Source organism: Marmota marmota, unplaced genomic scaffold (assembly GCF_001458135.2).
Source record: "Marmota marmota marmota unplaced genomic scaffold, marMar, whole genome shotgun sequence".
NCBI classification, from domain to species: Eukaryota; Metazoa; Chordata; class Mammalia; order Rodentia; family Sciuridae; genus Marmota; species Marmota marmota.
In genome coordinates this window covers 1049894-1074139 of record NW_025999992.1, presented here as the reverse complement: position 1 = coordinate 1074139, position 24246 = coordinate 1049894, and the positions used below count along the sequence as shown (strand labels likewise).

The following is a 24246-nucleotide window of genomic DNA, read 5'->3' as shown; positions in this document are numbered from 1 at the left end:
CTGGATAGTCCACAGTGGCCCTCCATCTGTTGGAGAGCTGGAAGAACCAGTAGTTGCACAGTCCAAGATGCTGATGCCTCAAACAAGAGGGATCAATGATGCTACCCCTGTCCAAGACCAAAGGCTTCTGGAAACTCCCTGGAGAATCACTGGGGGTCTGCTTGGGAAGACTCTGATATCCTCAGGTGATTGCAGCAGCAACCAAAACCCCTTCAAGAAGAATCAGCTTGCATCTGCTGCTTCCTTATTCTTCCAACTTGTATTCCATCCAAGCCTCCAACCTATTGGATGTTGCTGCCCAAGCTTAGGGAGGGTCTCCCTTTAGTTTACTATCCCACATGCCTATCATTCCTAGACACACCCCCACGGACACACCCAGAAGCCTCTTAATCTAAACCAATCAAGTTGACAATTCAAATTAAGCATTACAGAACCTAAACACTTAACCACCAAGCCACATCTCCATCCCTGTTTACTTTATTTAGAGACAGGGCCTTGCTAAGTTGCTGAGACTGGCTTTGAAATCCCTAAGCAGTTATGAATAGAGCCTCAGTGAATATGGGCATGCAGACATCTATTTGGCATGCTGATATAATTGCCTTTGGATATATTCCTGGAAGGGTGGGATTGCTTAATTACATGGTAGTTCTAATTTTAGGGGTTTTATTTTTAAGGTATTGGGTATGGAACCCAATGCTGTGTCTATATAAATCAGTGCTCTACACTGACCTGCATCCCCAATCCCTTTTTTAAGTTTTTGAGATGGGGGTCCAACCAAGTTTGCTAGGGAGGCCTCAATTTTTTTTTCTCTTGTCTCCATCTTTCAGGCCCCTGGATTTACAGTCATGTTCTGGCATCACCTTACTCCTAGCAGTTGTGTTCTCTTTTGAGGCTGCATTTGGCAAGATGCCCTGTCTGAACTAAAATTTGGAATCCCCCTACCTCAGCCTCCCAAGTAGCTGGGATTGCAGTCATTGGCCACTCTGCCCAGCTATTTTTAGTTGTTTGAGGAACCCTCACAGTTTTCCATAGTGTGTAAGTCCTTTTCCTCCACATCTGCATGAACATTTGTTTTTTTCTCTTCCAAAAATAGCCATTCTAACTGCAGTGAGATGACATCTCACTGTGGCATTGATTCGCATGTCCCTGAAGGCTCATTAGAGTCAGCATTTTATCAGCTATTTGTATTTTTTTTGGAAAAGTGTCTGCTCAGATAATTTGCCCACTTTTAGATTGGATTACATGTTTTTTAGTGTCCCAGTTTCTAGGGGTTTTTTTTTTTCATATTTTGAATATTAGTTGTGCATTGCCTGAATGGCTGTCAAGCATTTTCTCCCATTTGTAAGCTGTCTCTCCACTCTTTTTTTTTTTTCTGTGCACAGCTTTTTTCATTTGTAATTCCATTTGTTTATTTTTTTCTGTTTGTCTTTTGTGCTTTTAGAGTCATATTAAAAAAAACCTTTGCCTATGCTGTAAGTTGAAAGTGTTTCCCCAATGTTTTATCCAGTAGCTTTAGTGGTTGAATTAACACATTGAGGTCTTTCATTCATTTAGAGTTGATTTTATAGAGTGAGAGATACAGATCCAGTTTAATTTATTACTGAAGGTACATACACTAAGATTTGGAATTTGTAAGTACAGTTGTCCAATTTTGTCTATTTTGGAAAGAGTGTTAAGTGCATATGATTCCCTGTACATCATATTAATCAATGGATCACATTTAAAATTCCACAGAAATGGAGGGGGAAATTTTGATGGGATGGCATTGATATGTACATCTTATTGAGATTTGCAATTTTAAAATTAAGTCTTCTAATCTACAAATATGGGATGCCTTTCTATTTATTTAGTTCTTTTAAAATTTTTTTCAGTGGAATTTTTAGTGTCCAGAGACTTATAGTTTTTTCATAAATTTATTACCAAATATTTAATTCCTTTCATTATTTTTTCCTAGCTTCATTTATTATGATCACAAAAGAAGCATAATCTGATCTCAGTCTTTTTATGTTTATTGAAACTTCCTTTGAGACCCCAGTGTTGCCTCTCCTGGACAGTGTTCCAGGAACACAGAATTGTATACTCGGCCTTGTTGGACCCAGTCCTCTATACAGGTCACTTAGTTCTACTTGGTTTATATGGTTGTTCAGTCCTTCTTTTAAAAATTGATCTTTTTTTTTTTTTTTTTTAGTTATTCTATCCCTTCTTGAAAGTGGGGTATTACCATATCCAATCATTTTAATAGAACTCTTTTTTCCTTTAATTCTGATAGTTTTCATTCATATGTTTTGGGACTCTCTTGTTAATGTATAGATATTTATAACTATTATATCACCTTGAGAGATTTGCTAATTTACTAATATATAACGTCCTTTCTTTTCTCCAACAGCCTTTTCTCCACTATTTTGTCTGACAATCACAAAGCCATTCTAGTTGCTATTTTTGTGTGGTACTTTCATTCTCAACCTAAATATAATTTTTTAATCTAAATACATCTCTTGTTTTATATTTTATTTTTGTTGTAGGTGGACGTAATACCTTTGTTTTATTTATGCGGTGTTGAGGGTCGAACTCAGGGACCCACACATGCAAGGCGAATGCTCTACCACTGAGCCCCAGCCCCTAAAGTGTATCTCTTATGCACAGCTGGATCTTTCTCATGTAGTACTAGGGACTAAATCTAAGGGTGCTCTACCACGGAGCCACATCCCCAGCCCTTATTTATTTATTTGTTTGTTTGTTTGTTTGTTTTTGAGACAGGGTGTTGTTAAGTTGGTGAGCCTGACCTCAAGCACTATTCCTCCCTCAGCCTCCTGAGTTGCTGGGGTTACAAGTGTGTTCTAACACATCCACAAGTTCTACCACAAGTGTTTCTTCAAATATTGATCTACCTTATTTATCAAGATAATTTCTTGTGTCTGTTAAGTTTTATTGCTTAAAAAACTAAGTCTTAAAGGAACTAGGGTTCAAACCTATTTTAAAGTCTTTTAAATGGTTAGTTTATAACTGATTAAATAAACAACTGATTTTAGATTGTTTTAATATGATCCACACCCTGAATATATGTGAGTAGAGATATGTACACCTCTGAGAACTAAATATGTTTGTCTGAGATTTATCTGCATGTTATGTAAAATGAAAGGTGTGTGGGTTTAATACAGGTAAGGTAACCAGTAAGTGTTCTCTTCTATACATCATATCTGACATAAAACAGCTGCTTCAACATTTAAAAACCTGGGTTACACTTGTTTTCTTTGACTAAGGCTTTTTCTGAATTCACAGTAGCTAAACTATGGAAGCAACCTGGGTGCCCTTCAACAGATAAATGGAGAAATAAATTGTGGTTTATATACCCAATGAATTATTACTCAGCCATAAAGAAGAATGAAATTATGGCATTTGCTGATAAATGGTTGGAATTGGAGAATATCATGCTAAGCAAAATAAGTTAAGAGTTCCGGACCTTGTTCAATAAATCTCCTTTTGCTAAATTGAGTACAGATACTTATGCTAGCATGTTGTTTAAGTGGACTGTGTCCTCTGGAAAATAAGTACAATACAGAAAGAAAGGAAGTTATTTGCTAGTTGTATACCTAAAATGCACTGAATACTTTACAGTATTCAGTACTGGGACTATACAGCATTATGACGTCCACTCAACACATTTTATGTGATTTAGATATTATACCTTTTGTTTAACATTCTATTTTGCTTTGCCTCATTTAATTGGCACTCATGTAGATGAAGCCAATGTGACTTACTCTGTATCTGAACATGTCATTTGTGATCAAGAGTGGCTATGTGGATGATTTAGTAGGCAGAAGAGCCATGTTGGCTAACTTATATGACCCCACTCTATATCCCGCCATGTACAACTTCTCTGTGCTCTGAGAAGCAGCTGCTCAACATGTTGGCTTAGCTACCAATAATCACACTGGCTTAAACTTTCTTAATCAAGTTGCCATATGCAACTATCCAGTGTGGAATCTATGGCCTACACAGTCTTTATGACCTGAGTAGCTTAAATGGCCTTATAGTTCATATGGATTGCATACCTCTGTGATCTGAATAGCTCCCATTACCCACTTAGCGCCTGCATCCTGTGTGTCTTCTATAGTGTGTGTGATCTGTTTGGTATAAGTGGCCTAAATGACCTTAGCAACCTCCATGACACATAGCATCTGTGTCTTGAGTGATCTCCATGACCTGTGTAGCCGCTATGTGCTGCATAGCCTCTGTGAACTAAGTAACCGTTATGAACAACCGAGTGTCCATGGCCTAAAGAGTCTCAATTGTCTATGTACCCTGTATGATCTGTGTAGGGTTTTTGGCCTGAGCAGCCTAAATGTCCATTTTAGTCTCTATGGCCTGCATATCCTCTGTGACCAGCATAAACCCTGTGACCTGTGTAGGCTTTATGGCTGGAGTAGTGTAGGTGACATTCCGGGGAGGGAGAGAACACTAGCTCTCTCCTGTCAGCAAGACTGACAAGATGGCCCCAGAATGAGAGCTGAATGTCAATAACACAGGCTCAGAGCACTTCATTCTGGCAGGGGTCCTAGGCCGCCATCTTGCTCAAGGCTCCTCTGGGCCAACATTATGGCCCTGGAATTGCCCTTCTCTAGACAGTACTAAGAGGAAATGAATCAGCTACATTCGGAAAACCAGGAGCCTCATGAAGGGACTGGATCTGCAGTCACACTAGGTAAAGCTGAGGTAAAGTTATCACTGAAGAAATAGTAATATACGTATTCATATAATCATATACATATATACATTAATATACATATTCATATTTATATACATAATGATATATACAAATATTCATATTTAGATGCATATTCATATATAAATGTACACATTATATGCATATTAATGTTGTTTTCATATAAATATTCATATTCACATGCATATTAAAATAATTCATATACCTATTCATAATCATATCCACACACACATACACATTCATGTATATATTCATATACATATATACATATTCATATATAGGTATATATTAATGTATATTCATATTTTTGCTCATATTTATGTACATATTTATATATACATATACATTCATATTTGTAGCCATAATTGTATACTCATACACATTTATATCCATGTTTATGTTCATAACAATAGCCATATACATATTAAATACACATGCATGTACACATTAATATTTACATAATATTCATATGCATATTCATATGTATTCATATTCATGTTAATGTTCATTTACATATTCAAATCATATTCATGCTTATATATGTACTCATATGCATAGAAATGTTATGTGTGTGTGTGTGTGTGTCCTAGTAGATAGAAGTGGAATAATCTGGAATGGGAAATCATCAGATGGAGGGTACAGAGAGTAATTTCCTTGATCAGTTGAAAGATACAGGTTCTGCACCCCTCATCAGGTGAAGGGCATGGGGATATGTGTCCCTCAAGGTGTAAAGGACACAAGAATCTACACCCAATGGGAACTACTTCTCCCATCTAGGGGAAGGCACATTGTTCCATTCCCCATAGTGAGTGGAAGGCACTGGGATATATTTCATCTATAGATTCATTAGTATATTCATCTATAACATCTTTCCCAGTTAAATACCTTGGGATTTTGAATTAGAATATTCTGGAGTTTAATCTCATTAGATGGAAGGTATACAAATTAACTCTCCTGATGAGTTTGAGAATACACGATTCTAATAAACTGACCAGGTAAAGGGCATAAGGATCCACCCCCATGATGGGGTGAAGGACACGGGGATCTTCACAGTGCAAAAGGTATGGAGATCTACTCATCTCATTTAGCAGAGGTCAGGTTGACCCCTTTTCTATATCAGCAGAAGGCACTGGAGTCTAATTCACATATATAGTTATATATGTGTGTGTATATATGTATCCTTATATATGCATATATATTCATTTGTATATACATATACATTTTCATGTACATATTAATATGCATATTCATATTCAATTCATGTGTATGTTCACATATTCATGTTTATACTCATGAATATGTTCAGATTCAAGTACATGTACATATGCACTTATATACACTCATATTCATGTTATGTACTTGTACATATGCATATTCATATTCAGGTAGATATTCATATTCCAACTCATTCATATTTATGTACATGTACAAATTTATACTCATATTCAAAGTAATATTCTTTCATATGCATATTCATGTTTGTATATATTCATAATTATGCACATATTTATACACACATTCACATTGATATTCATGTATGTGCATAAGCACATTTATAGTCATTAATATTCACAAATATTCATATCAATATTCATATTTGTATTCATGTACATATTAAAATACACATTCATATTCCTATACCTATATGTTCATATTCATGTTCCATACATATTCATGTACATATTCATATTCATGTATGTGTACATGTGTTAATTCATATTTTTACTCATTCATATTCATGGACATGTAAATGTACACTTCATATTCATGTAATGTGCATGGATTCGTGTATGGATTCATCTATAAAATCTTCTCAGTTTCATACTTTGGGTTTGAACTGGGATATTGTGGCATGCAATCTCATCAGATGAGGGTATAGAGATTAACTTACAGAACAGTTGGAGGATACACGATTCTAATTCACTCACAAGGTTGAGGGCATGGGGAGCCACACCCATTGTGAGGTGAAAGACACAGGACCTACTCCTCTTAAAGGGAACAGGAGTCCTCACGATGCAGAGAGGGTAGATATCTACTCACCTCATCGACCAGAGGAGCACTGAAATCTAATTCTCATATATATATATGTACACACACACACACACATATCCTTATATATTCATATACATATTCATTTGTATATTCACATTCATGTACATATTCATATATTCATATTTATGTACATGTACATACACATAGTCATATTTCTACAAATATCCATACTCATTAATGTTAATGTACACGTACATGCAAATACTTATATACATATTCAGGTACATGTACATATTTATATACATACACATATTCACATTCATATCCATGTACATGTACACATTAATATTCAAGTTCATGTACATGTGCATTCACATATTTATATTCATATGTATGTATATTTTACAATTCTATTCATATATATTTTATATAAATATGCATATCCACATGCATATATTCGTATGTTTTATATTCATATACATATGTATATATTTATGCATGTATTAATATTCATCTGTAGGTTCATATTCATATACATGGTCATATTAAAATCCATGTACAAATATAGATATTTGAATTTATATATGTACATATTCATTTCCATATTCATATTCATATTGACAAACATATTCATATGTGCATATTCATATTAAAAAACATGTTTATATACATATTCATATGCCTACACATGGCTTCTCCATTCATACTGTGAGGGTAGGACTGGAATGGGAAATCATCAAAAGGACTGAAATTAACTCCCCTGATCAGGGTGGATTATACATGGTTCTACACCCCCCAGAGTGGCGGGCATGAGGACCTGCACCCCTCAAGATATTAAGAACATGGGGACTTACTACCCCCAAGGAGAACTACTCCTCTCATTTGTGAGAGGGCATGGAGATCTACGCTCCCCATGTAGGGGAGGACATGATGTTCCATTCTCCATATTGAGCGGAAGGCACTGGGATATATTCTAGATTCTTCTATAGATGTATCTACAGATCTACTCTTCTCAGAGTGTTGTGCATATAGATCTCCTCTTCTTATCTAGTGGAGAGCATGGTGATCCATTCTTCACACTGAGTGGAAAGCACTGGGTCTACTTATCCGTAGATATGAATATATGTGGTATTTAATTTTAATTGTTGGTGGTTGACCTGGATTGTTCTCCCATGGGATGTCATCAAGTGGAGGGTGAATGATCAACTCTTCTGATCAGGTTGAGATACTTGATTCTAATCCACTCACCAGGTGAAGGATACAGGGATTATTAGCAGAAGGCACTGGAATCTTTTGTTTTATCTTTTTTTCCCCATAGCTCTATTGAGGTAAAATTGATATACAATAAAATGCACATTTTTGAAGTATGCAATATGATCAGTTTTGACAGATATGTAACCAATAAATCAATATAAAAAGCATTTCCATTACTTTTTTTTTTGAGAGAGAGAGAGAGAGAATTTTTTAATATTTATTTTTTAGTTTTCGGCGGTCACAACATCCCTGTTTTGTACATGGTGCTGAGGATTGAACCCGGGCCGCACGCATGCCAGGCAAGTGCGCTACCACTTGAGCCACATCCCCAGCCCTCCATTACACTTTAAAATTTGAAATCATGCAGACTGTGTTTCATGATTTATTACATGAGACATCAGCACCTTAAGATATATAGAACCCCACCCCACATGTCAACTACTTCAAAATTAAATGGAACACTGATAAATATCCCAGAGGTCAAGGAAGAAAGCACAAGAAAAGTAAATAAAAAGTGCTTTGAATTAAGTGATAATAAAAGCTTAAAATATCAGGATCCCTGGGATGAACAGTATTCAGATGAACATTTATAACTTAAAGTACTTGTATCAGAAAGAAGTTAGAATAACAATCAAATTATTCTCAAATTATATAGTAGAAAGGAAAAAAATAAGAGTAAGACAGAAAATAATGAAACAGAGAAGATATAATACAGCTAAAATCCAATAAAAATCAAACAAGTCTAATCAAGGAAAAAGCAAGATGATGGGCGCAGTGGTGCATATCTGTAAACCTAGCAGCTAGGGAGGCTGAGACAGGAGGATCACGAGTTCAAAGCCAGCCTCAGCAATGGTGAGGCACTAAGCAATTCAGTGAGACCCTGTCTCTAAATAAAATACAAAATAGGGCTAGGGATGCAGCTCAGTGGTTAAGTGCCCCTAAGTTCAATCCCTAGTACCAAAAAAGAAAAAGAAAAAAGAACATAAAAATTAATATCAATGGAGAAGGAGCTATAAAAATAATGCTACAAATGCTAAAAATATATTAAGTAATATTATAATTTATGCCAACATTTGTAATAGCTTATGTAACATGGTCTACATTCAAGATGGGTCTGTGTGCTGCTAAGAAGAAAGTGTATTCAGTCAACAGTGTATGAAATATTCCATTTGTCTGTTAAGTCTAAGTTTTCCATTGTATTTTTTACTTCTATAGCTTCTTTATTTAGTTTTTGTTTGGAGGAACTATCCAGTGGTGACAGAGACATGTTAAAGTTACCCAGTATTATTGTGTTGTGGTCTATTTGATTATTGAAATTGAGAAGGGTTGTGGGATGCACGTAGATGCTCTATTTTGGGGGGCATAAATATTTATGATTATTATGTCTTGCTGATATATAATTCCCTTAGCATCATGAAATGACCTTCTTTGTCCCTTCTGATTACCTTTGGCATGAAGTCCACTTTGTCTGATAGGAGGATGGAAATCCCTGCTAGTTTACACAATACACATGAGTGACATGCTTTCTCCCATCCTTCCCTTCAGTCCAAGGATGTCTTTGCCTATGAGATGAGTCTCTTGAAGACAGCATACTGTTCGGTCTTTTTAAAAATCCAATCTGCCAGTCTATGTCTTTTGATTGATGGGTTTAGGCCGTTAACATTCAAGGTTATTATTGAGATATGATTTGTATTCCCTTGTTGAGGGCCACAGCCGAGTTGGGATGATGCATGACATTTTTGCCAGAAGTAGTGGTTGAGAGGTGACGCCAGCAAGCCATTAAGATGATGACTTTTGAGTTCTCGAGGAGTTCCGGTTGAGCTCTCGCGGGGATTCCTGAAGAGTTCGCATTGGTTGGGGAAGTGCCGGAGGAGGGATTTCCAGTTGGTGGTTCCTGGAGGAGCCGCTTGGCGTGCGGGAGAGTTCCCAGGGAGCGTATGTGGAGTGTGCTGGTGGAGTTCAGAAATAAAGTTTATTCCTGCTTCAGTGGCTCATGATTTGTGCCCAGCCAGACTGCGGCATTCCCTATCATTTTGGTTTATTTCTAGTTTTTAATTTAAATTAGTTTCTCCTTGGATTGACTATTCCTTTAGTGTAGTTCCTCCCTTTGCTGATTTTCACTTTATTTTATTTTATCTTCATGGGATACTTTGTTGAGAATGTTCTGTAGTGCAGCTTTCTAGCTGCAAATTCTTTTAACTTCTGTTTATCATGGAAGGTTTTTATTTCATCTTCAAATCTGAAGCTTAATTTTGCTGGATATGAAATTCTTGGATGGCATCCATTTTCTTTCAGAACTTGGTATACGTTGTTCCAGGACCTCCTAGCTTTGTGGGTTTCGGTTGAGAAATCTGCTGAGATCTGAAGTGGTTTCCCTGATATGTAATCTGATACTTTTCTCTGGAAGCCTTTAAAATTCTATCCTTATTCAGTATGTTAGGCATTTTCATTAGAATGTGCCTTTTGTGTGAATCTGTTGTAATTTTGTACACTTGGGGTCCTGTAAGCTTCTTGTACTTGATTTCCCATTTCATCCTTTAGATTTGGGAAATTTCCTGATGTTATTTCATTGAAAAGGTTGTGCAGTCTCTTGTTTTCTATTTCCACACCTTCCTGTATCCCAATGATTCTTAAATTTGGTCTTTTCATGTTCTAACTATCATAATTCTTGGATGTTCTGTTCATGGTTTCTTAACATCTTCTGTCCGTGGTCAACTCTATTTTCAAGATTATATATTTTGTGTTCATTGCCTGAGGTTCTGTCTTCCAAGTAGTCTAGTCTGTTGGTGATGCTTTTTATTGAATTTTAAATTTTGTTTTATTGTTTCCTTCATTTTGAGGATTTCTGCTGTTTGTTTCTTTAGTTTTTCTTCAGAATCTTTCCCTTTTTATTGAAGTGATCTTTCACTTCCTCTGCTTTCTCTCTGATTTTATTCCTTATACCACCCTTTATTTTGCAGGTCAGTTTAACTGTGTACATTCTAAACTCCTTCTCTGACACTTCTTCCACTGTGGTGTTGACGGATTCTGTTATTGGAGTATCTTGGTTTGTTTGGGGTGATCTTTGCTCTTGCTTTTTCATGTTGTTTGTGTGTCTACTCATCTAACAGTATGGATTTGAGGGACTAGAGTTTCTACCCTGTGGACTTAAAATTCCCCTGAAGGTTTCCAGTACCTCACTGTTTGTTGGGGAGAGAAGTAATAACAACCAATGCCAATAACATGCCACATTAAACCAAATAGTTCTTACTATGATGTCTACAATGTTAATTATCGCAATAAACAAAAGTGATGTGATAATTTATCACCTACAATAAAAACAGCAAATTTGCAAAGAAGTTTATAATTTCATATGGTGGACAGGGAGAGAACAGAAGTGATATAGGATGTGATAATTATGAGGGATGAGGAGCGACGAAGAAGTAAAACATTAAAGGGAGAATGAAAGAGAACAATAGAGATTGGCTGTTAGAAGAAAAGAGAGAATCAAGGGACATTGGCAGGAGAAAAATGTGTATAAAGTTAAATGTTTTTAATTAAAAATAAAAGAATACAGAACAAAACTAAATGTACTAATAAACATCCTAGTTCACAAAAAGCTAATCCATGAAAAATAACTGGCTTCAAAAATGCTCAAAATATGAAAAAACAAATATGAGTATGTATAAATGTCCACGTACCATTAAGGTCAAAATTAAACACAGAAAAAGAATTTTTAAGAAGATCTTTATGAAAAGTTAAAGAACTTTTTCCATTGGAGTTCGAGGGTTCTGTTCTCTTCTCAGCAGTTTCAGATGGGATCTTCTGGAGTGTGATGCTCTACCCTCTGGATTGCTGGAGTGAGCGAGGTGATCCTGTAGGTGGATTTCTGGTGTAGGCTTAGGTGGGCTCCAGGCTCTTTGCTGAATGCCATTTGTCTGGAGATTTTAATCAGTGCACCTCCAGTGCCCAGTACTTGCTGGTCCACGCCGGAGGACTGTATCCCAGGGGTCTCCCTGGGTTCCACTCATGTGGCTGGGGGCCCAATTCTTAGTCCCCTATGTTACTGGACACCACCTTTCCTGATCTCGGGTTCAGTCACCAAACAATCTCTCCCATGAGTTCCCGGTCAGAGGCTCTCTCCCCCCATCCTGTAGGCAGTCAGATTGGAGGTGGAGGGGTACAGCCAGTGGGTTTCCACCGCCAGGTGTCCCCTGTGTAAACCGTTCTCCATGTTTGACTTTTCTCCTGGTCATTTAAGCACACTCTCCATCAGGCAGTGTGTGTTTACTGGGCCTGTATTTTGGGCCAAACTTGAGTTTGCCAGGCATTGGCCCCCCTCAGCTGCTGCCCCTCACCCCCCCGCCCCAGCAGCAGCTGTGAAATTGTTCTTTGCTTTGTCCTCAGCTTGCGGCCTGGAGAGATGCAGCTTCCATCTCCACACACGGATCTTGCAGTGCCTCTTTCAGGTCCGCTGGGCAATGTCCTTGATCTCTAAACCAGACACCCCCCTGACCTCCCCAGAATGTTTCTTTAACTCCCTTACCCCTCTGCTGTGCTCTTGGAGGGGCCGCTCTGGCTGGAGATCCCCGGGTTGTGGCAGTGGCTGTGCTGTGGGACTTCCTCCTTACTTCATTACATCCCACCGCCTGTGTCCCCAGTCTGCTTTTAATGTTCAGTTTTAAATTCCAGTAAAGTTCCCTCGCCCTTTTTCTTGTTCACCCACCTTGCTGGGAAGCTGCCTGTCTGCTTTCTTGGTTCCACTCCACAGAGCAGCCAGGAAAGCGACCTCCTCTATTCCACCATCTTGAAAACCTTGGGATCTTATTCATATATATCTCCTTATCTATTCGTATACATGTTCATTTGCATATTCGTATATAGCATATACATATTCATATACATAAACATGAACATGCTAATATATATATATCCATGTTCATACTCATTCATATACATATGCATTTGCATATTCATACACATGTTCATATTTGTATACATTCATATTAATACCATATGCACATTTATATACATATTCATAGACATATTCACGTACATCTCTTTGGCTTTCATATTTTATGGTAGAACTGGAATGATCTGAAATGGGAACTCCCCAGATGGAGGGTACAGAGGTTAACTCCCTGGTCAAGTGCAGTATAAGTGATCTGACTCCCTTCACCAAGTGGAGGTCATGGGGATCATACCCATCACAGAGTGAACGGCACAGGACCACTCCCCTGTGGGGACCTCCTCCCCTCCCTGGGCAGAGGGCTTGGAGTTCCAATTCCCTCCTGTAGGAAGGATCCATCCTATAATTCCCTCCTGTAGGGCAAGGTGATCCATGCTCCATCCTGAGCAGGAGGCACCGTTATCTAATATATATATTCATAATCATAATCATGTTTATTTATATGTATAATCATCTACAAATTCATAAACATATTAATATTGTCCTCTTTATTTTCCTGCTTCATGGGTTAAACTGGAATGTTCTGGAATGGGTACTCTTCAGAAGGAGGGAACAGGATTAATTCCCCTACTCGGGTGCAGGCTCTACTCCTCTTACCAGGAGGAGGGCTGGAGATTGTTCCCCTCATCTTGCAGGGGTGGGGTGCAGGTGGCCTGTGGCCGCCCCCCCCACCCCAGCCTCTAGGCAGCAGGCTCAGGGTTGGGACTTGGGACATCAGGGTTGCATTCGCAAACCTCTGGGGGAATGAGGACCTTCTGTGTTATACTAAGGGGGTGCCAAGGCTGGGAAAGCTGGAGCGAGGGTGTCAATTTACTAAGATGGTAGAGAAAACATTCCGGCTGATTCTGAGCTTGAGGGCGATGCTGGACAGGTCGCTGCTGTGTCTTCACCACAGTGTTGCTCCTCTCCTGCTGCCCACGCAGGCCTGCAGCGGAACTCACAGTGGACCTTGTTCTGTGTTGCTGCAGGGGTGGGCTGCTATTGAGTGGATAATCGAACATTCTGAAAGTGCTGTGAGCTAACAGGCGTGGACCTGCACCTCGGGATACACGGTGGTCACTGCAGTGCTCGTGATCCTGGTACAGATGTTTGGCGTTTCATTAACCGCGTGCATGGGGCGTGTGCAAGAGGATGCTCAGGAGCCCGCTGCGCTCCCCTCCGGGCCTGTGCTTCTCAGTGTCCATCCCCAGGTGAACCCTCCAACCCCACTGCTTTGCACTTGCTTGCTTCATGCAGGATGTGTTTTCCGGGGACACTTGAGCTGCTGTCCTCTGGTGCCTGCAGGTTCCTCCTGCAGTGCGCGGCTAGTGAAGAGCCCTCCTTGGGTAGGTCAAGATGGGCTTAAAGGCTCTTCTGAGGCGAAGAGATTTCATTTGGGGTAAAATTTGTTCTCTTTTTTTGGAGCTAGGGATGGATCCCAGGGTCTCACACTTCTACCCCTGAGCTCCATCCCCACCCCATACATAGTCTGTCACCTGCCAGAGCCAGTGTTTAGCCTCTGCCTGCTTCTCTTCAGTGGCAGAACTATCCCTGGCATGTCTGAGAGTGTCACAAGCATTGCTTGATTTGTGCCTGTGAAATTGATACTGGGTGCCCAGCACCCTTGGCCACGTCTCACTTGGGAAAGGAGACCAGAGCCCTGCCTCCCTTTGTCCAGGGACTCCTCATGCTCCTGGTCCCCGTCAGGCTGCTGGGCTGTGCTGCTCTGGGCCCAGCTCCCCATTGTTTGTCCATCTGTCTGTCCCCAGCCTGCCTGCTCTCGTTTGGCCGTCCTTCAGCCAATAAGCTGCCTGGTCCTGGTGTCTTTAAGAACTTGTTGCTGATTTTGCCTCAGTCACTGAAGCTGCAGTTTGCCAGTGACCTTGACCTTGAATCCAAGGCTGAGAGCTGCCACAGTCTTTCCTCTTTCCTGGTGGCACTGAGCTGAGCACTCTCAGGGAGGTTACCAGGCTGGTGTTGCAGTGTGTGTGTGTGTGTGTGTGTGTGTGTGTGAGAGAGAGAGAGAGAGAGAGAGAGAGAGCGAGCATTGATGTGAGTCATGGCTCCTCAGGTTCTGTTTCCTCCAAAGCCAGAGCTAACCTGCCTCCATCTTCAACCAGATTCCTGACCCCAAAACTCCAAGAAGACAGGAAGGAAGAGAAAGAAGATGGAGAAAGGCGAGCTAGACGTGGCTCCGGCCTGTCTGGAGGGGAACCTGCTGGCACGGAAGCCTTGGTGACCTTGGAGCAGCCCTCAGCGTGCAGGCTGCAGTCATGGGCATGCGGAGGCTGCAGGAGTGCTGGAACCCCAGCGCCAGTCCACACCATGTCGCCACTGTGCCCTGGGCCTGTTCTGGGCCTTTGCTGCCTTTCCCTGGCACGGCCCCCAGCGCTTTTACTGGGACCTTGCTGCGAGAGCTCCTTCTTATGTCCCCACTGAGCCCTGTCCCTCTGCAGAGCTGACACTGTCCCTGCCCTCCACCTGCATGTGCCCTCCATGTTTCACAGAGTCTCTGATCCGGAAGCTTCCTTCTGCCCCAGGTCCCCTCTGCACCCCTTGGCAGGGAGCTCTGCTCAGATGTCACTTCACACTGGTGGGAGCTGAGCCCTGGGAGCCACTGGAATTGCTGTGGGGTCCTGTGGGCTGGTGGGTTTGTGGTCAATTACCAAATGTCTTTTCTCTGGAGTGGTCTGACTTTTGACGAGACTCCCCAGCTCCTGGGGAGGGGAGGAACACAGTGGCCTCCCACTTCCTACAGGCTGGGCAGCAATTCCTCGATTCTGGCACTGCCCTCTTGGGACACCTAGGGTGTGGGACCTGCTGGGCTCTCACTGGTGGCTTTGGGCCCTGCCTGGGCTGGACTGTCCCTGTCTACACCACCAGCCCCAGCTCTGCTCTCCCGCTATAACTGATGGCCTCAGGGTGCCAACACCTCCAAGTTTTTGAAGTTTGTTTTCCTGGTTTTCTCCTCATAGTTTCATGGACATTTCAGGGATCACGGCAAAAGGCTTTTTCTCAATGTTTTGAAATCAAAGGTTAGAACAATACTAGTTAAAAAAAAAAGTCAAAGCAGCCCATATTTAATTGGTTAGAAGAAAAGCACAGGACTGTGTTGAACAGAGTCCTCAGCTCTCCCTCTGCAGGTGAACTCCCCCACCCTGTTCTCACAGACCCTTCCAGAAATTCTCCGTGCCTGTGAAAGTTCACATGTGGGGTTTGATCTTTCCCTTCTTTCATTAAACTTAGATAGGATCGTGCTGTGTGTACTGTTTTGTGACTGTCTTTTTTTCCTACTTTTTTTTTTTGTGTGTGTTGTTATGGGGGTTGAACTCGGGGCACTCGACTACAGAGCCATATCCCCAGCCCTATTTTGTATTTTATTTAGAGGTCTCACTGAGTTGTTCAGTGCCTTGCTTTTTGCTGAGGCTGGCTTTGAGCTCCCAATCCTCCTATCTTGGCCTCCTGAGCTGTCGGGATTACAGGTGTGTGCCACTATGCCTGGCTTTTTTTCTCCTTTTTAAACATCATCTTGAAGGTCCTTTGGAGGATTCCCCCTGGAGGATTCACTGCATGCACCCAGCCCTAATCCCTGGGGCCCCGAGGGCCACATTCACTGGCTCTGCTGTGCCTAGTCCACTGGTGGGTGAGGAGGGACAATCTCTGGGTCACTGTACCCCACTCTTTCCAGTGCAGCCTCTTGTTCCCAGGTTTCAGGATGACTCTGTCACTTCACAGGGTCATTGTCTAAGTGTGTCACCTTGGGAGTTGTGTTCTGGAGGGAAGCATGTGAGGCTGTGATTTGGAAAGCATGTGCTGAAGGCTGGATAGTGTCAGGGCAGCTTCTCTGATCTGTGCAGCGGTGAGGCCGCAGAGGTCCCGGGTGTTTTTGGAGTAAGATGGCATTTTTAGTGTGAGGGCTGTTGTAAATGTCAGTCAACTGACTCTGCCCAACTTCTGGCAGCTTGAGGGAGGTAAAAACAAGCCCCTGCATGCATTGCGTTCTCAGTCTTCCATGCTTTCAGCCATCAACAGGTTTTAAAAGTTTCCCTTGAAGTGATCATTAAACCTACAGGGTAAGTTGCTTGGCTTTGTAATACGGTTGGTTGGAAGTGAACACAGTATTTATTTCTACAACCATTTCCATTTGGAATTCATCAGCACAAAAGAAAATTTGTATGATAAAATATCAAGGAAGCAGTTTAGCCTTGATTTCAAACTAGATAAATTTGTCGAAAGTCAACTTTAACAAGACAGCATGCTCCATAACTGACAGAAGTGGCTGTTGCATTAATGTCTAGTAGATACCCAGATATCCCCAAGGGGAGCCCCCTGTCCTGGGATGCTCTGGGGCAGAAGTTCTAGAATATCAGTCTCAGTGTAACAAAAATAATAACAGAGAAGAAGCAGAAGTAAGACTAATGAGATGGGATATATAATGTAGGGAAGGACGTGTGGGCAAGGCTGTCTGGCCACTTTGGGAGGGGACTCAGTGCTGTTCTGTCCTCAGGGTGGAGGGGTCTTGGTGTGGGTGACTGGCCGCCTGAATGTGGCCTTGGTGAGCCCGCAGCCTGCAGGTGTCTCTGCAGGCACCAGAACCTGGCCCGGGGCCCCAGCACTGCCCCAGCCACTGCCCCCACCTGCAGCCCCAGGACCACCCCTGGGTGACTCTGCCACCTCTTAGCCCACCGTGCCCTCTGTCTTTTCTCTTTGATGGAAGAAAGACAGGTGTTGACTACTGACAGGAAGTTAATTCAGCTTCCTCAGAGCCATCCTTTCTGCAGAGTCCACGACATTGAGAGAAGGGAGTGGATTTCTGCACCTTGAGTCCTCACCCCATCCCCACCCTGCCAACAGAAGTTTCTGGAGGGATCTGTCCCAGGTCAGCCTTCCTTGGTTTCCGAGGCCCTCAAGTCCAGCAGGAATGAGCGCAGGACACCAAGTCTGCAGGACACCACTGGGTGACTCTGGCCAGCGTCCCCGACAAGCCGGAGCCCCTCCGACAGCCCTGGTCTGGGTGCACCGGGAGCTGGGTTGCGGTTCTCTAGGGCCCGGCTCGCGTTCGCCCGGTTGGGCGCTGGACCTTCGGACGTGCGCGGCGGCTTTGCTCCTGAAGCCGGGCGGGTGGCCTGGCACCTCTGCCTGCTTTTGGGAGGCGGCGGCGGGCGAGAGGAGCTGGCCCCGGGGCCCGGCTGTCCCTGGCGCTGGCCGGCCTCCCCAGCGGCTCTCGGCCGCGGAGCCCCGGGGCGGCCTGCGAAGCGTTCAGCCTCCAGGGCGAGGAGGCTCAGGAGGAGGCCGGCTGTTGGCCAGCGCTCTGGTCTCCTGGGCAGGCCGCCGGCTGAGCTTCCGCCCCCTCCCCCGGGAGTGTGGACACCGACCAACCAGAGCAGTCCGGAGGTCCCCGTGGAGCCTGTGTCGCGGGTGTTGGCCAGGCGCTTGGGAAAGGCAAGGCTGGGTGTAGGGAGGGTATTTTAAATTTTTGTAACTTTTTTTCTTTTTTTGGTACTGGGGATTGACCCCAGGGGCACTTTATGATTGTGCTACAACTCCAGCCCCTTTTATTTATTTGTTTTGAGACAGGGGCTGGCTAAGTTGCTGAGGCTGACCTCAGATGTGTAAACCTCCTGCCTCAGCCTCCACATTGCTGATTTTATAGGTGTGCACCACCACAACCTGGCTTACATTTTGTAACTTAGTCACTAATAAGCGGCACCTGTCAGCTGTAGAACCTTCTAGTGAAGTTACAGGTGCTCATGGGGATGGATGAGCTTTGGAGCCTCTACTTCTCAGGTCCAACCATGCTGTGTCCAGCGGTCCCAGGACTGCCCAGCAGGGCAGGCTGGCACTCTGTGGCCCCGGGTGACTTCAGTACCACCTGTGAGCCCAGAATGGCCCAGGTGTTTTTAAAAGCTGGTTAATCAGGCTCATGCCTGTGATCTCAGCAGCTCAGGAGGCTGTGGCAGGAGGATCTGGAGTTCAAAGCCAGCCTCAGTAAGAGCGAGGTGCTGAGCAACTCAGTGAGATCCTGTCTCAAAAAACAAAACAAAACAAAATAAAAGCTGGTTAATGAAAACCCTCAGCAGGAGGGTGAGGAGACCTGGGAGGCCCACTCGGTCCTTTGTGGAAAACACTGCCTGCACCTCCCCTGGACCCCACGAGACCCTGGTCGACATTGATTGAGCCAAACTTTCCTCCTTCCGCCAGAACCTCCCTCTCGCCTTGGGGATCACGCTGCTTCGGTTTCCCAGACACACAGCCTGCGTGACTTGGGACCTCCTTCTTGGCTTCTCCAAATGGCTCGGGTGAGTCTCTCCCAGTGTCACTGTCGTGCTCCATGCTGGGTTGCTGAGAGCCACAGCCGAGTTGGAATGGCCCCTGGCATTTTGCCAATAGTATTGGTTGAGAGGCAAGCCATTAAGATGATGCTGGATTGATTCGGTTGTATATTAGACCTTTACTGTCCGCCTTGGCCTGCTACTTTGGAGTTCTCGCGGGGATTCCTGGAGAGTCCCATTGGTTGGGGAAGTGCCAGAGGAGGGATTTCCGGAAGAGGGATTTCCGGTTGTTGGTTCCTGGAGGAGCCGCGTGTCCTTCGGGAGAGTTCCCGGGGAGCGTGTGTGGAGTGTGCTGGTGGAGTTCAGAAATAAAGTTTGTTCCTGCTTCAGTGGCTCGTGATTTGTGCCCAGCCAGACTGCGGCACTGGGTGCTCCTCCCCAGGCCTCGCCCCAGGGGCAACTCTGGCCGGTGCAGGGGCAGGGAGGGCTGGCCTGCGTGACCTGGGAATGTGGTCACGATGGTGTGACTCCAGAAGCCGGTCACAAGAGACACTGCCTCCTGCTCCCTCTGTCACTCGGGGCCTGCGGGGGCCTCAGGGTACCGGCCTGTGAGCAGCCACCTCGGAGGCAGATCCACTAGCCCAGAGCAGCCTTGGGATGACAGGAGCCTCCGCAGACTTGGCTGGGAGCCCGAGGGGGATCCCTGCTACCGCTGCTCCTGAATTTGTGACCCAGGGGAAATTGTGAGTTAGTAAATGCTTGTTGTTCAAGCTGGAGTTTGCAGGCAACAGTAATAGATAACTCAGATGTCACCTCATATTTCCATCGTCTCTTTCACACTTTCCCTCTTGCTGTCAAATCCTTCCCAATGAGTCCTGGGCTAATTGGCTGTCAAGCTGGGAGGTTTTTTGTTCCATTTTGAAAATGTCAAAACCAAGGCTGAGGCTCTGGCACAGATGGCCCAGGTGGTGCCACATGGCCTAGAAGTCTGGGCTCTCTCCCCTCTTTGAACCGCCTTAAAATCTCCTGTCCTGGAGCTGGCCTTGCCTGAGCGCAGCTCATGGTCCAGGGCAGTCAACCCTGGAGATTTACATGGCCTCCCCCGAGACCTCCTTTTCACCTGTTCTCATGTATATTTGATTGGTTTGTACTGAGGTTTCTTCCAGAGCGAGATCAGGTGTTCTGCTTGCGTGCACAGTCTGGGTATTCGCTAAGACTCTTGGGGACTGATGGCCAGTCACTGTTAAGAGGAGCAGCTGGAAATGCAACAGGGTGAGGCAGCTTCTGGAGACCCATGGTCTCTTTCTAACCACTGGCAACCTCACTGTTCCCCCTTCTTCATCTGTAAAGAGGAGGCTAGTGTCTGAGTGCTAAAGGAGATGCTGTGGACTGGGGGCATAGCTCACTGGTGGAACAGAATGTTACCTTGTTACTAGTTGGGTTGGGGGTTGCACCCAGGGCCTTGTGCATGGTGGTATGTGCTCTACCACTGAGCTATACCCACAACTCAGCAATTCTCAAAAATTGGTGAGGCATGGTGGTGCATGCCTACCTAGAGTCCAGCTACTGGGGAGGCTGAGGCAGGAGGATCGCTGGAACCCAGGAGATCAAGGCCAACCTGGGCAACACAGCAAGACCCCTGCCACAAAAGCAAATGTTGAAAAAAACCTATATTAACCATAACAAACTAAGCGGGGAATATCTTCCTATCCTAAAGCTTACTTTCTTATTGGTAAATAATATAACAAATTTGGAATAGTTAAGTTGGCCCAACTGGAATAAAATTGTTAATGAAACTTTTATGATTCCTACTAAGAGTGCAGGAAGGAGGCCACATCAGCTCTGAGCATCAGCTGTGGAGAGGCATCAGGTGGGGCTGGAGGGTGCAGCATCGAAGGCCAGCCACCTCACTGGGGACGTCATCGACTCTAGCCAGCAGGATAGGGAACATTGGCAGCCATGCTGACTTGCCTGGATATTTGTTTCCAAAAATGGCATTTGTGTTGCCATGTACAACAAGTAAGTGAAAATAGCCTGCTCATGTCGTGTCCCCCGCCACCACGCTTCTCTTTATATCTCCAACAGGAAGTAGGCAGCACAGCATGGGTCACAGAGACCGAGCCCCTGCTTCTGCCAGGGCAGATGAGGCCTGGTCTCCAGCAGAACCCAAGGGGACCGCGGAGCCCAGAAGGTGCCAGAGGAAGACGCTGGCGCACAGGGTCTCCTGTGTCTGACACTCATCACTGAGGGTTTTCTTTTTAATTCTGAGAGATGGACTCAGGTCTTTACAGCAACTGGTGAAACTGATTGGCCTCTGCCTGGAGGTACAGATAAACCAAGCCCAGTTTGCACTTTTTCCTGCTTCTAGGTAATGTTCACAACCAGCTTGTCTTCAGACAGAGAGGCACTACTTAAAGCCAGGCACTGTGGTACACGCCTGTGATCCCAGTGACCTGAGAGGCTGAGGCAGAGAGGATCATGAGTTTGAGGCCAGCGAGACTTTATCTATCTTTAAATAAAAAAATAAAAAGGGTTAGAGGTGTATGTCCGTGATAGAGCTCTTGCTGGGCATTTCATGGGGCCCTGTGTTCAGTTTCCAGCACTGTGCAAAAGAAAAAAAAAAAGAGAGAGAGAGAGACTGCTCAGAAAGCATCAGCTACGCCACACTTGGGTGAAGGCTGTGAAGGCTGGCGGGGGCTCCACAGACTCTTCGCCACTTCTAGTCACAGCAGGTCAGGTTTTAACGCAGTTGCTGGCTGGTGCCTGCGTGGTCCTGGAGGTTTAACACAGTAGCTCCAGTATCTCTCTGGGTAAAAAATGACATCGTGACCACCTAGGCTAACATCCTCATTTTAAAATTGAAGAAACATATCTATAAGTGTTCAGGAGCCTTCGTGAGCTGAGCAGGAGCAGTTTCCTTAGTACCATTTCTGATCTGTGAGAACCGGGTGCTCATGAAGACTCTCCTTTGCTAGCTAGGCTTTTCTTTTTTTCCCTTCAGTATCAGGATGGAAGCTCTTGGGTCCTGCAAAGGCCTTTTTGCTAGAGATGTCACTTGGGAGTGGAGAGGGCTCTACCGCCTACAAGGAAGCTTCAGCCACTGCTGGACCTGGGGGACCCCAGGGGCCAGGTACCCCTGGGCACTTGTTCCTAATGTGCTCTGTGCAGCTGACTCCAGGTGACCAGGAGTCGGGGTAGGAGGCCCTGGGGCTGCGTGTCAGCCTGTGCTTCCTGGGGGTGGGGGACAGGCTGCGTTGCTGCTAGAAGGCCAAAGCTTCGCCCCAGAAGTCGCCCTGCTCAAGGCTCACCTTTGCTCCCTGTGGCTGCTCCTGACTCCCCTGACCTTGGGCCGTTTGCCTGTCCTGGGAGGTGTGAGGTTCTCTGTTGCCCCCCTCAGGAAGGGCTCTGGAGGAGGAGGCAGGTGACTGCTGGGGTCAGAACCACACTCCCAAGTGGAGCGGCAAATATAAAAGGGGCAACATCAGATGGGCTGGTTGTTCAAGGCCGGGCCTCTTTGCTGGCCGCAGCCCGGGAAGGGCACCCCTCCTTAACTCACAGCTGACCCAGGCTTGATACAGCAGCCGGCGAGACCCAGTGCGTCTGGCCCTCTGGGTGCCGAGTGAGGCAAGGGGTCAGGCCCCTCTCCCCGGGGACAGTGAGCAGCTTCTTGATGCCCCTCCCAGGAGCCCTGCCCTCCAGGTCTGGAGCCCCTCTTCAGCACTTCCACATCATGGCTCTTGGGTTGGCCAGAGCTCTGTGCAGTGAAATCTAAATAGTTCCACAACGTCACCATGTTTTAATGGGATGAGCTGGGAGACAGCGAACTCCATCTGCCACACACATGCTGCTGAGCGTGGCTCTGTACTAACCAGGCACTTGGCTTCTAAACTTTTTTGGGGTGGGCAAAGGGAGCCGTTTCTAGATTCTGTCATGTCTCTGGATGACAAGAGGGAAGGTGGCCCAGGCTCATCAGCAATGTGACCAGTGCACGGTGCATGCAGAATGGAGTCCCTTCCTGAAAGTAGTCCCCTCTAGGATACTGCAGACTCATGATTTACAAGGACAAATCTTTTCCTCTGTCGAAGCTGGGGAAAAAAAATACATTTACAGAATCACATAAACCTCTGACCATTTATGGTATCCCCATTTTCTGTATCTCTGGATTCAAGAGTTCGGTCCTGGACTTAGAAGGTCACTGAATGTTTGGGTCATGAGGTGGACATACAGTGACACACACTGGTCTTGTTCTCTACATATTACAGAGAAACTCCAGTAAAAAGAGCTCCTAAAAAAATGTCAGGCAGGTGGGTACAGTGGCGCATGTTGGTAATCCCAGTGGCTAGGGGAGGCTGAGACAGGAAGACGGCAAGTTCAAAGCCAGCCTCAGCAACTTAAGTGAATTAGTCCTACGCAACTCAGCAAGACCCTGTCTCTAAATAAAATATAAAAGAGGGCTGAGGATGAGGCTCAGTGCTTAAGCACCCCGGGGTGCAATTCCCAGTACCTAAAAAACAAAACAAAACAAGTCAGGCAACTGAGAAGACAGGTTTGTGTAAAATGGATTAATATCAAATTAAATTATCACACACTGTTGAAACTATGCTCAAGGTCAACAAATTTCTCTAAATTCACCATTTAGGAATATGTTCTTTGAGGAATGCTATTTAAAGTGTACCAGCCTGAGACACAGCCCTCATCCTATAAAAAAGGGGGAGGGGGAAGGTCTTATCCCAAACTCATCAAATGACATAAAAATGTTAAGGTGACTTTTTGGTTTTGGTATCTGTTATCCAGAAAGCTGTTATAAAAACATTATCTATAGTCTGTCTCCATATATAATAAAATGCTATATAATATATTTTAATCTCCCACATGAGGTTATAAAAACAAAGAAGAGTCACACTGCCTGATAACACTGCAGTCCCGGGGCTGACGGCCTTGTCTTTCCAGGGGGTCCCTGCAGATCACATTTCTTCAATGCCCAGGATTTGCTGTGGAGAGTACCTGCCTTGACCCCAGTGATTTAACAGCCACTCACCAAAAGACATCACTGTTTTACAACAGGAACAACACAGAGG

The 24246-nt window shown here is 44.3% G+C and overlaps 1 long non-coding RNA gene across 1 annotated transcript; it reads left to right on the top strand.

Moving 5' to 3' along the window:
• The first annotated feature begins 13608 nt into the window (after positions 1–13608).
• On the top strand, positions 13609–16162 carry LOC125617872. Its single transcript, XR_007348994.1, has 2 exons — positions 13609–13996; positions 15017–16162. It is a non-coding gene; the product is annotated as an uncharacterized LOC125617872 (long non-coding RNA).
• The last annotated feature ends 8084 nt before the right edge of the window (positions 16163–24246 follow it).